The sequence below is a fragment of the Plectrocnemia conspersa genome, unplaced genomic scaffold, assembly GCF_051122295.1.
Source record: "Plectrocnemia conspersa isolate PC_06_02 unplaced genomic scaffold, ASM5112229v1 ptg000003l, whole genome shotgun sequence".
NCBI classification, from domain to species: domain Eukaryota; kingdom Metazoa; phylum Arthropoda; class Insecta; order Trichoptera; family Polycentropodidae; genus Plectrocnemia; species Plectrocnemia conspersa.
The window spans coordinates 14,008,672-14,021,106 of NW_028277167.1; the positions used below are offsets into that span (position 1 = coordinate 14,008,672).

General features: G+C 33.6%; 1 protein-coding gene and 1 long non-coding RNA gene across 8 annotated transcripts in view; both read right to left on the reverse strand.

Annotated features, from left to right (window-relative positions):
• The window catches only part of Syx1A (Syntaxin 1A), an 89,429-nt gene that overhangs the window by 40,945 nt on the left and 36,049 nt on the right, over positions 1-12,435 (reverse strand). The gene's annotated exons all lie outside the window — the stretch shown is intronic.
• Positions 1,780-7,491, reverse strand: LOC148236672 (uncharacterized). Its single transcript, XR_015809120.1, has 2 exons — positions 3,983-7,491; positions 1,780-3,335 (listed from the first exon to the last, which is right to left on the reverse strand). It is a non-coding gene; the product is annotated as an uncharacterized LOC148236672 (long non-coding RNA).

Sequence of the window (12,435 nt, forward strand, 5' to 3'; positions counted from 1 at the left end):
ACGTGTCGATTTATAGTGTCGAGGGTAGCATAAGCCGATTCAGCATGTATGTATATACGTATGTACACACCATTACGTGCATGCATACGTAAGGTAAGCACATATTGCAAAAATACGCTCACGTATCGATTTTTTTAATTATTTAAGTCGCACGCCGCATTCGCAGCGATAAAATTTTATCCCCATATAATATAAAATACATTATGAATGAGAGGAATCCCAACGTGTATTATTACATTATGCATTATAGTATATTTATGTCGCAGTTCATCCCCGTCGGTAGACAGCCAGCCGCGCGAATGCTGCGACCCAATTTCATCTGTTGCTTGGGAAAGAGGGAGAGGGACCAGTCATATTGCTCTCGTCAAGACGAACGAACCCGCACTGCCCCATCCCCCTCGACAGATTGACAGACTCGATCTTGAAATTATCTTCCGACTCCGGGGGATGCGAATGACACAAATAAAGTTGTCCGAGTCCTGCTTATCCGAGCGCTACCCTTAATTGCCGTGTCCTCGTCGTTCTATAAATACGCAGGCGATGCAGAAAGTTTGCCGTAAAATTACTCTTTGTACTGTGGGAGTCAGTGGCGTAGTGGAGCCGTACTCTTTTCCATGACCGGAACGCGTTCCGGTACGACTTGTTGGAAGATCTGGTAAAATTAATTTGAGCTTCAATAGTCAAAAACGCGGTTTAAAATAACCTTCGCAATAATTAAAATAATAAATAATTATCAGCTTCACGGACTGACTAATTCGACTTGCTTGCTCAAAATGACTCAAAAAGGCACACTGAAACGGTCACAAAATTATCCGCCGGTCGTCGAGATCTGCTAGGAAAATGTTGCACTACGCCACTGTCACGTCAGTGTTAACAAAATGCCGCCTTGTTTTGCCATAAATAATAAATAGGCCCCCACAACAAATAAAAGCAATTTATTATAAAATGTTTGCACATTTTCAATTTTCGTTATTTTGAAAATCATTATATATTCATACATGCATAACGAGGGGGGGGGGGGTTAGGTCAAAATTAGGGCTTTGGCACTATTTAATTTAACACTACACTGTTGGGGGTATATTTACTGAATTTACAGAATACAAACATCACCTCTCAAATTATAAATGTTATGAATCATGTTTGAAGATGAGGTGTTGAGAAGGGAGCCAAAAAAACAAGTTTCGTGATTTTTTCGACAAATTCCCTAGAAGTTTGAGAATAAGGGCGAACTAATATTAAAATGTCATTAAATGAAAAACATTGAGATACTGTTCTAACACTGATTTAATATGAATTTAAGCTTTGGACATGTTTTTAGCAATCTTAAGCAACGCATATGAACAAGATTTAATCTAATTATACTGAGCATTCCTTATTTTGACAAAATTAAAATACATACATAATTTGAACGATTTTAAAAGACGTTTTGGACACGTTCATAACGAACCAATCATAAGAGTATTAAAATTATCTTATTTTATTTTTATATATTATTAATTAATGACCGAATAGTGCATGTGAAAGTTTATAGTTATTTTGCAATGTTTCTCTTTATATTGTGTTGGTTAAAATTTAATTACTAGAATTGAGAATTCGAATTTAATTATAAGTGCAAAACAGCTGTCGGTGCTTATATGCATCTAGGCCGACATTTTGTATTATACATAGTAAGCCATATAAAATACAAATATGCTGATTCTAAACGTAGCAATTATTAATTCATATTGTAGCTAACAACACCATCAAGAAGAGTTTCTATTCCAAACGTCAATAGGCATATTTTTGCAATGGAGAAAGCGATACGACGCGTGAATCGAGTGAATTAAAATTTTTCTGTATAACGGTGAATTTTCATAATTTTTCTTTAATTGTAGTTATTAAAGATTTTTAAAACTTACTAGTCATTTAGCACAAACGAGTATTACAATAATTAACCAGTATTTAAATGTACGGTTAACCTTTTTGAACATTTCGTTTCAGGTTTAGTCTATTGAACATATGTATACATTCCAGAAATCAAATCAGTTTAATTGCCGTCGATTAAATTAACTTAATTTACAGCTTGAGCGAAAAAATCGTGTGTAATATCTTAAAAGGTTTCGTGAACCATAAAATCGACCAATCACTACCTAGGTATTATTATATGTTGCTCCTCGATTACCATGCACTCATTGTAAATGAATACTATGTAACACTTGCATTATAAGATTTGAAATATATATAAATATCAATTTCAATAGCTACAATGAAATAGTTTGAATTATAGATAAGATGTCTCATATATATGGTAGATGATTGATTTGACGCCGTAAAAGACAGAATCAACTTGAAATGTAGATGACAGGCGAAAATATCCCACATAATGGAGATAAAGAATAGATTTTTTCATATAATAATAATAGAGTAAACAACCAAAATTGAGTCGATCCGCTGCGCGTCGGAATTGAGGATGGTAAAAAATAAAAATATAAAAAGGAAACGGAAACGTAGCACATCCGAAGCGACCGACGACTGTGAGCTTTTCGCGGAAAAATCTGATTGAACAAACACCACGTAGCAGCATCGCGTCGATGTGGTTTTGTTAGCGGTGTGCGTGCACTACGTAGGGTAAGGTTTATATATAGATACAGAATAAAGTAGCAGCAGCAGCACAACGCCGACCTGTTGCTAACTTAACAGAGGAAAAGGGCTCGATGGTGGTACGCCCACAGACGGGCGTGGGCGAGCGCTGGCAATAGCTAAAAGCGTTTCAAGCTCGTCATAACAATAAGATTTTCCAGTGTTTGTCTATTATAGCCCGCCGCAAAGGGCCTTTCTACAGTGTGGGTTGCAAAAGCCTTGCAGCGGCGGACGTAATTGGACTAATGGAGCGTTGTTCTTTTGGTTATTTGAAAAAACACAGAATTTTTTGTGACCCAACTCTTTTGATTACAGTACTGAGCCACAGGTAGATATTTGTCAAATTTTATATTGCAAGATCCCCACAATTATTATTTTTATTTAAGATTTGTATTAAGGATGCTAATTCTCGGTAAATAAAGAAATCTTACTTTGATAAATCACGGAGATTTAAGATTTTTTTTATTTATTGAATTACTATTATATATACGTTATATGTAGATAACATACAAATATATGTTTTATTAAATACTTGTGCGGCAAAAACCTCTTAATGAATATATTTAAGCATTGCATCTAAGAGCCCTCATTTAATTTTTGTAATACATATCTCTACCGTAAAAAAACACACCAATGTTCCCTTTCTATAAACGTATAGTTAATCTTTAATAATGTTTTGTCAAGCAATCGCCTGCACAAATAATTTAGATGTCATTCTAACAACTAGGGATTCCAATCCCGGGCCAAAATTTTGATCCCGGGATTTCGGTATTGCAATTAGTCGATCCCGGGATCCCGGGACCAGTCCCGGGACCAGTCCCGGGATAATTTTCATGTTATTTTATCGATAAAAATAATTTAAAATGAATAATACAATATATTTTTACATCTGTTTTTTATAACGTACAATGCATAAAGTACGTATAATTTTAGTCTTGGACTTAAAATAGAAAATAATATAATAAAAAAAAAAGGGAAGGTCTTATATATTTATTTGAGAAGAAAAAAATGAACTTTTGACAATGTATGCACATAGGTATGTACATTCATAGACACAATTAATTGAGAACATTATTTTGAATAAAACTCACGAAGTAACATCAAAGCATCAAGTGTTTTATCATTTAGCCTTGATCTGATTTTGGTTCCTAAGCAGCCTGCTGCTGAAAAAGCACGTTCAGACTCACAGCCTCAAAGATTCACAGATGACACGTGCAACTCGCGCAAGTTTGTACACGAAATATAACGATGTTGTCAATAATAATTCGATTGTGCTTGATAAATCAACCAATCCGAAAAATTCGGGATTATGTTTTATAATCCCGGGACTCATCGGGTATTGAAAATCGTTCGGGATCCCTACTAACAACCATTTCAAACAACCTAACCTAACCTTACAATGAAACAAAAATCGGGAAGAAAGATCTCAGGACTTAACAATTACATTAATAATTGTTAATATTTCAAGGACCATATTTTCCGTCCTGGTACGTCTATCACATATGTATATACACCAGAAAATACTACCTTATTGTGTGAAAATGATGCGCGATAGACAATGCATTCTACTCCGCGCAAAACTATTATTGTTCTATACCCGTTTGTTAAAGTTCGTCGAAAGTGACCGTCTGAAAGTTTTACTTTTAAGACGAAAATACATTTCGTGGGTGTGTCCAAGAAGCGATGCAATTGGTGAGTAATATAAAAGAGGTAACACTTGATTACATAGAGGCAGACGGACAGACAAAAAAAGACGCTTCAGAGACTCGACCAGAAACGCCAAGGATTCACAGCACGATCATCACAACACACACACACACACAGCCGACAATAATTCAACTCGACACTCCGGCGAAGACTCACTTTCAAGACCTGCTATTTTGACTCCACCACCGGATAGCGGCAACTACATTTCATTATATATGTGGTAATTAATATTACTTATAAAATAAACTGTTACTAAATTTTCCAGCATTTATTTTGGCAGCAAAGTCACACCCCTTCGACCTCAAACCCCTCAAACAAAGTTTTATGCAAGCGATCCATTTTATTTTACCCAAATCTTTTCAGCGTAGTTATCATTTGCCTCAAATTTGATCATTTTCATTTCAAAAATTTCTTCATTTAACGGGAAAACACGAATAATTATTTCTTAGTTTGAATAAATCAGATAAAAAAAAACATAAAATTGCGAAAACTCGTCATCTGTTTTAAGCTAGTCCTCATGTATGACTTTTATTTAATATAAGTCATATACAAGAGTTCAAAGAGGAACACGCGACAACTTAATTGTACTTTTGATCGCATTATAATGGTATAACTATGTAATCTAAAACTAGCGCAAATAATATCGATGAAATCCACTTCGACGTATTAATCCATACAATATATTGTCAGAAGTCGATCGCGACCACAAACAAGAATGGCCAAATTATATTTTATTACGATCGACGTTTTCATACAAAGGGAGGTACTTGTAGTAAAATATTATGTCAATTTTAGCACTTAATTGCTAGAATTAACTTGTATGTGAGGAATATTATATTATGCGGTTCTTACACAAAACATATAATAAACACAAATACCGCTATCAGTTGGCAATGATTACACGTTAAGTTTAATTCACATTAGACTATGTTGTGTGATCGTCATTCTGTAATTATGTATTACATCAGAAAACATTAATATATCGTGCAATTTTCCTTATGAGATCGTAACTAGTAAGTAATTAATTATTCTTACATCGTACTCTTATAACAAAAAATTGAATTAATAAAGCGGACTTTAAATGATGTATTAACTTGCCACAATGTCAAGAATACAAATATGAAAGAGCGGAGGGATTAAAAATTAAGTATTTACTATAAAAAGAATATTAAACTGCTTGAAAATATTGTTGTATTTAATAAAAATAAATATACAATAAAGCGGACAGTATGTTAATAATTATTTATGTTCAGTAGTCTCCCCAATAACACGGTAATTTGGGGGCGTGCTATTTGGATGTCCGTTACTTTATGTGTAAGCGAATATCTCATGTATTGCGAAAAATTGTATGAGTATTTTCTAGTCCCCGAATTACACGCACCCAAATAGCACATCCGCAATTTACCGTGTTATTGGATGTCTACTGTATACAAAACTATTCTAATTTTATTATTATTAATATTATATTAATGCAAAAAAAACAGTAATTAATAAATAAATTAACCAACCAGTAATAAAATATGCAGCTGTTTTTTATTATTTTAATGATTACGTCATGTACTCGTATTGAGCGTAGGGTGAACTGTAAGTATTGAATTTATTTTAGAAATACGAGATATTTATAAATTGGGCGCCTTTTGTTATTTACGTATCTGGATTTGTGAGATTTCGCATGCCGAGAGTTTTTATTATATTTATTCCTAAAATATTCGACCATCAAAAACATACGTTCATATTGAATTAGAAAGTGGTAAACTTTTTTTTATTCCGCATAAATCTCTATTATTTACTCGGCCCCCGCTTCGCGGATATAATATTATTTACGGTGAAAACTTCGCTCATTTTTTAACGTCGCTCGATATCTGCGAACGAATAAATTATACTGTACGTCGGATCAGATAAACGGGGGATGCTCCGACGAAAAATGGTCCACCCACCCGCTGATCGATGTAACTATGCCATTTTTACTTAATTAATATAATACATCGGGGAGGTTGAAAGTAGAAGCAAGACGTTTTCTGAATTATTACATTTTTTCGTAACGTATTACTATTCGTGTCACGAATCCTTGCCAACGAAGCGTAGGCGGTTCGGTTCTTTGTTCACGCCCTGCGCGAAAAGTGGAACTCGTTGCCCTCTTAATTAACCTTTCATTGAGTCGCATACATCACGCACACGGGTGGTAAAAAAACGTCGGGTGAAAGGGGGGGGGGGGGAGAAGGCGAAAGTGTAAGTTTAAACCCCAATCAGTCTCCCTTTTCATTATCCGTTAACGTTACGTTACGTGTGTATAAAAGTTTGTCACGACAGCGAACAACGATAGAACTGAAATGAGCGAGGGAGATAGAGAACGGAAAAAATGGAAAATCGTCTCGCAGAGAACGAACGGGGAGGATAAAAAAATAGCGGACGGGAAACAAACGTCCCGCTTTGTGTTTGTGTGCGCGCGCGCGTTTGTGTACATCTGTACGTTCCGACTACGTAACTAACAATGGAAGTTACGACATCGCGAAAAACCTACGCAAGATCTTTACGTATGCGGTTTTTTTCTTATTTTACTTTTTGGAGAACGCCCGCCCGACTGAATAAGCCTCAATGGTTGAAAGTCGAAACGTGTGAATGGTGGGGTTTCAAAAAAATTGACGCGCGGGTTAATTCGGAGAATGCGCCAAAGGGCGTAAGTGTAACATTGGATACGGTACGTGCGCTGAAATGATATTGCGAATGAAGAGAAATGTTTCAAAACATTATCAGATTGAATTGAATGAGCACACTATTGTTTAAAACAAATACAAAAATTAAATAAAGCAGCGCACAAACATGTCTAACTTATCTAAAATTATGTCATTTCATAAAATTTAAAACGTATTTGTTACAGTTGCAAACCTAATTTTAACTACTCTATTTTGTCAGTGCACAAAAACAAATATTGCTAAAAAAATGACAATTTATTTTTTTATTAAATTGAACAGTATTAATATCAGAAATTTAAAAATGCACGTAGCGGAAGTCAAGTACAGTAAGCCCCCCTATAGCGAAGTTTCCTATAGCGTATAACAAATATAATATTTCATAGTTATACAAAATTATTTATTTTTGTATAACTATGAAAAAAATATGATCAAGCAAATCAATGTACACGTTTTTTACTGCATTATGTAAACCATTCTATTCTTTCTAATGAAACTATTTAATTATGTAATTATTTATTACAAATTTTAAAAAGTAATTATGAATCATAAAACATATTTAGATATATGATATGATTTGAGACACTTTATAACTGACATTTAAAATAATACGTAATCTTTCTAAACTTGACTAATTTTTTATTTCAAAATTGAAATGCAAAACACATGTAAATATAATAATTTATTCAATACGATTGTTCCACAGAGCGATCCGCTGAATTAAAAAATGTCAAGCACCATATTATAAAATTCGTTAAGAAATGCAGACAGAAGACAATAAAGAAAATTATCCTGTTATTGATGACAGTAATGATGGAATTAAGGTATTAAAAAGGTCTCAATGGAACGTGATAGTAGATGACACTGTCAATAATTAAATGCATAATTACACAATTTAAGATATTTTACTTTTTTCATTTTTTTTTTTTTTTAAGACAATAAATAAGTTTTTATTAATATTCTAAAATATAACATACTGCAGAAAAAGTTTGATAACTTATATTTACTTTTTATTATTTATTCATTGTAGGCTTACACATTTTAAAAAATAACTCAAATAACTGTTGCGTTTGACTCCCCTAGCACTCGCAAAATCAAGGAAGAATTGCGCGCGTGTCGCAATAATAAACCTGTGCTTGTTTACAAACTAAATACAAAGTCATTCAATACATATAATGGGGGGAAAGTTTGATTTACTGATTTCGTTAAATTCACAAAATACAGTTTAAAGAACCTAACCTCAAATTTTGTATGGGTGCCAAGTTCCCTATAACGAAGTCCCAATCTCTACGCTATAGGGGGTCGACTGTACTGTTACATAAATAAAAGCATATAATTGAAGCGAAAACAAAAACATAATACTGTCACGTCACAAGGCAGAAATTTAAAAGCACACAATGATCACTTGTTAAACGGTATTTCGGGCACATAAATATATAATAAACATATTTACCCGAATTCGCTTCTATTTTTCCCAGTTATTCATTAATAATACGAAAATATAGTCTAGAATTTATATTAAACGACTACTACCTACATGTGATCATATAACATAATGACACTACGAGAAAGGAAATAAATGCGGAAAATTGTGGGTTTATTTATTGCTCTCGATGTCAAAAATACATTCAACTTAATGAATTTTAATCTGAAAACCTGTATCCGATGTGTACTGTTTTTACAGAGGATATAACTTCTCTCGCGCTTTGTTTTACGCTCCTCTGCACGATTTATAGTTGGGTTAAAGCATCGATTTATATAAATAAAAAATATATAAAGCATGTCGTATCTTTTGAGAGCATAACGGCTATAAAAAAATTCTCCGCGGAAAAGCGCCATATGCAATAGACGCCTGACAAACCCCGCGTACGTGCGCCCGACCTAGTGCGGAAGAGGGGAAAATACAATATAATAAATAATAGCGGCCGTGACTATTTCAAGCTTAGTAAGTCGGTTTTCAGGACGGGTTGCGAGGGGACCGACCCTTACGATCCAGGCTTACGCCCTTACAATTTCCATAATGCTGCGGAAAATGAACAAAGATCCGCACGGAAATCGAAAAATCGGATACGGTTAAACACACCCCAAATGTAATCTAGGACATTTATTTAATTACCAGTAAATTATATAAGAGTAGTATAAATTAACTGAATGTTTTGCACATGAAAAATATAATATGATGTATCATACACCCGTGTACACATTATTGATTTTAATCAAATTTTCTTGAGATTCATGATTACTAAATTTTTAATAGCTGTGCGATTTCTCATATATAATAATTTAAATCGAATAAAAATTTGACACTATGTACTTCTGCTTTATATTCATAAAAACAAAATGCTATGGTTTGTTTTTGATTTATTTATGTTGTTGATATTGTTAATATTTTTAGAAAAGCTCCAATATCAAGGCAGTATTATAATTTCAATGTGTTTATTTCAACATTACGTTGCAAATATTAAAATTAAAATTTCATGTTGTATTATGAAGGCCGCGATGATGAAGATTAGATTATAAGTTCCAGTTACAATAACTTAGGCAACACACGAGTTGTATTAATGTATATTTGGTAGTTAGGTGAATTAACAAATTCTAAATATATATTTAACACACAATTATTATTGTGCAATTATGTTGAAGTAATCCGATGCACAGCGAGCGAGTGAAAGATTGATATTGACAAACTTTGCCTTAAAATAGTTGCGGTGTACCTTATTAACGTCAGCTCACTTGCATCAGTCTGTTCAGTCACTTAAACCGACAGGCACGGTTAAACTAACAGAAGAGGCTTAAGCGCTTCTACGGCAGCATATAATAACAAACATAGAGAATCAATATTTGTACGAAATTAATTCACATCAAACAATATCCTTTTATAAAAGTGCCATAAATAGATATTAAATAAGCAATGCTTATAAAAAAAACAATCGATATCTTAAATTAGAGTTCTGATAAAATCCTAGACGGTTATATATTATGTGGATATTATTCGCACATTAACTATAATGTCAATTACTTTTTTCATTGGCGGTTAGGTTAGCAATCTGTTGATTTTTTCAACGAGTAATATTTCAAGACGGTACCGTCGATAAAAGCTGTTGATGCTATAGGAGAAATGACGTGTAGTCAGTCCATTTTCCCCAATTGGCTAGAGCTACACGACGGCACGAAGTCGGGCCATGCCATTTGGCGTGTAGTCGAATAGGTGTATGGGTAATCGATAGCGACGCCTCTGCAGGCGACACAGCAATCCCATTATCCCGTCCAGAATCCGAATCCCTGCCGTAAATAAAGGGGTGCGTGCGATCAGACGGAGGCCGTGACCCACACGCCCGTGACACATATCCCCCAATTCGGTCGCAAGAATCGGAACGTCTTCGTAACAGTAAGGACACAGATCGATGTTTACGACGGACGCCGGTTTTCGCCTCGCCACGGCGGTTTACGACCCCTGCAAAAATTTCCACGCGAAGCCTTCAGACGAAACGGCGCCCAACACCCGGTCTGAAACAGTTTTTTCTTTCTTTTCGACTGGGGGCTCAGCTCCACGGACCATTTTATTGCGTTTTTCATTCGCCTACTCACAGAATCTAATTTTATAGAACATGGATTTTCCAAATTTTTGAGATGCTGATATGGTGAAAAAAATATTATTGTTATACTAATTGAATACAAGCATATGTGTATAATAAAGTTCGTAATATGTATATAATAAGAAGATAAAAAAGACAACATTCCTAATCCGTAATTATTTTAGCAGCGCAAAAATGTGTTTCCTTAAAATGAAATATCGATATTTATTGCGCCAAAGATTTGCTAATGTACTGCCAGTTTCTTTCAAATGCAGAGATTTGGGCGGACTTCTCTTAAAATTGTGATCTTTATAGAGTAATTGGATGAGAAAATTAGTATTGAACTTTTGTTACCTCCATTCTCAAGATACTGAGAGTTGATCTATAAGTCCAATTTTAGGGTTGATATTATCTGATACACAATAATATATTTTCACTCTTCATTATATTGTAACTTATCGATGCTAGCACATCAATTACATCATTTTTCATTCACACCTCGGCATGCAATTAGTAACTGAGCTGTGTGGCTTGCACCTTAATAATAGAGCAGCATGATTCAGACTGAAGTCGTACTTTGGAAACCCGTCTTTTTTATCAATGTAATATTAACGTTACAGAAACATTGTAACCAATGTTAAAAACATTAAATTTTGAAATATATCCAGGGCTAAGGAGTTATTGCAAATTTTTCCCGACTCCCACTCCGACGTTTTCGCAAATAAATTTAAAAATTTCGATAAGATAATCTTAAAATATTAAATTCATTCTTAATTATTTTATTTATTCATTTATTTTCATGTAAATAACAAGGAAAGAACAAAAAATAATTATAAAATATATTATTATAATTATTTTTGACTACTCACATACTTAATTTAATCTATAATATATTTGAAAATCCGTGATTCAAAGGAAATTAGAACTTAAAACAATAATTGCTTCAAATATTTTTGTTTACTTCATATTACCGACTTAAAACGCATGGCTCACGACAAACAATTAAAAAATTATTGATCGGGGTGAAAAAGGTTAAAAAGGAGTCGGAGTCAATGCAAATTACAATGCTCCGACTCTACCGACTTCACAGCCCTGGATATATCTCTAAATGATATAATATTTATGACCTAATATTTTTTCTAAATATAATAACATGCTGTCGATTTTAAGCAATTTATTTTATTATAGAAAAAAAAATTTAAATATTTGTTAATTTTTTAGTGAGTGCAATATCAATATTAGGAACATAAATATGGTTGAAAATTGAGCTGCGCTGACCCAGTAGTGGTTTTCTATTGCCTTCTTTTCTCTGATTCATTGTGGATGTAGGGTTAAATAGTTACCAGCATAAATAAGCAATTGACGAGGGCGCTAATGTTCTAAAATAACCATAAACAAATTAATATCCTATAAATCAATTAATTCTAGCTAGCGAATTGGATATATAATTATTTTTAGAATATCGATACGACCTCTCTGCCCACATCTAAATTCATGGAATTGTAGTATATAATGTACATATACAATATCAGGGCCGTGCCTAGCTTATTTAACGCCCCAGACAAAAATTAAATTGGTCATCACCCCCCACCCTTTCATATTTTATTTCCTAATTGTATATAAAACATAAACTAATATACATTAAAATATAATAATACTACTTTACCACCGATTATCTTTCGCGATAAATCAGCATTATAATAATTCAATTAACTAGTCATTTTTGTCAACGCAAAAAAACAGCGGCGAAAACAACTGTATGGTAACCACAGAACAAAGAATATAACGGTAGCGACGGGGTGCAGATAGTAAAATATATGGTTACAATCAAACTATCATCAAAT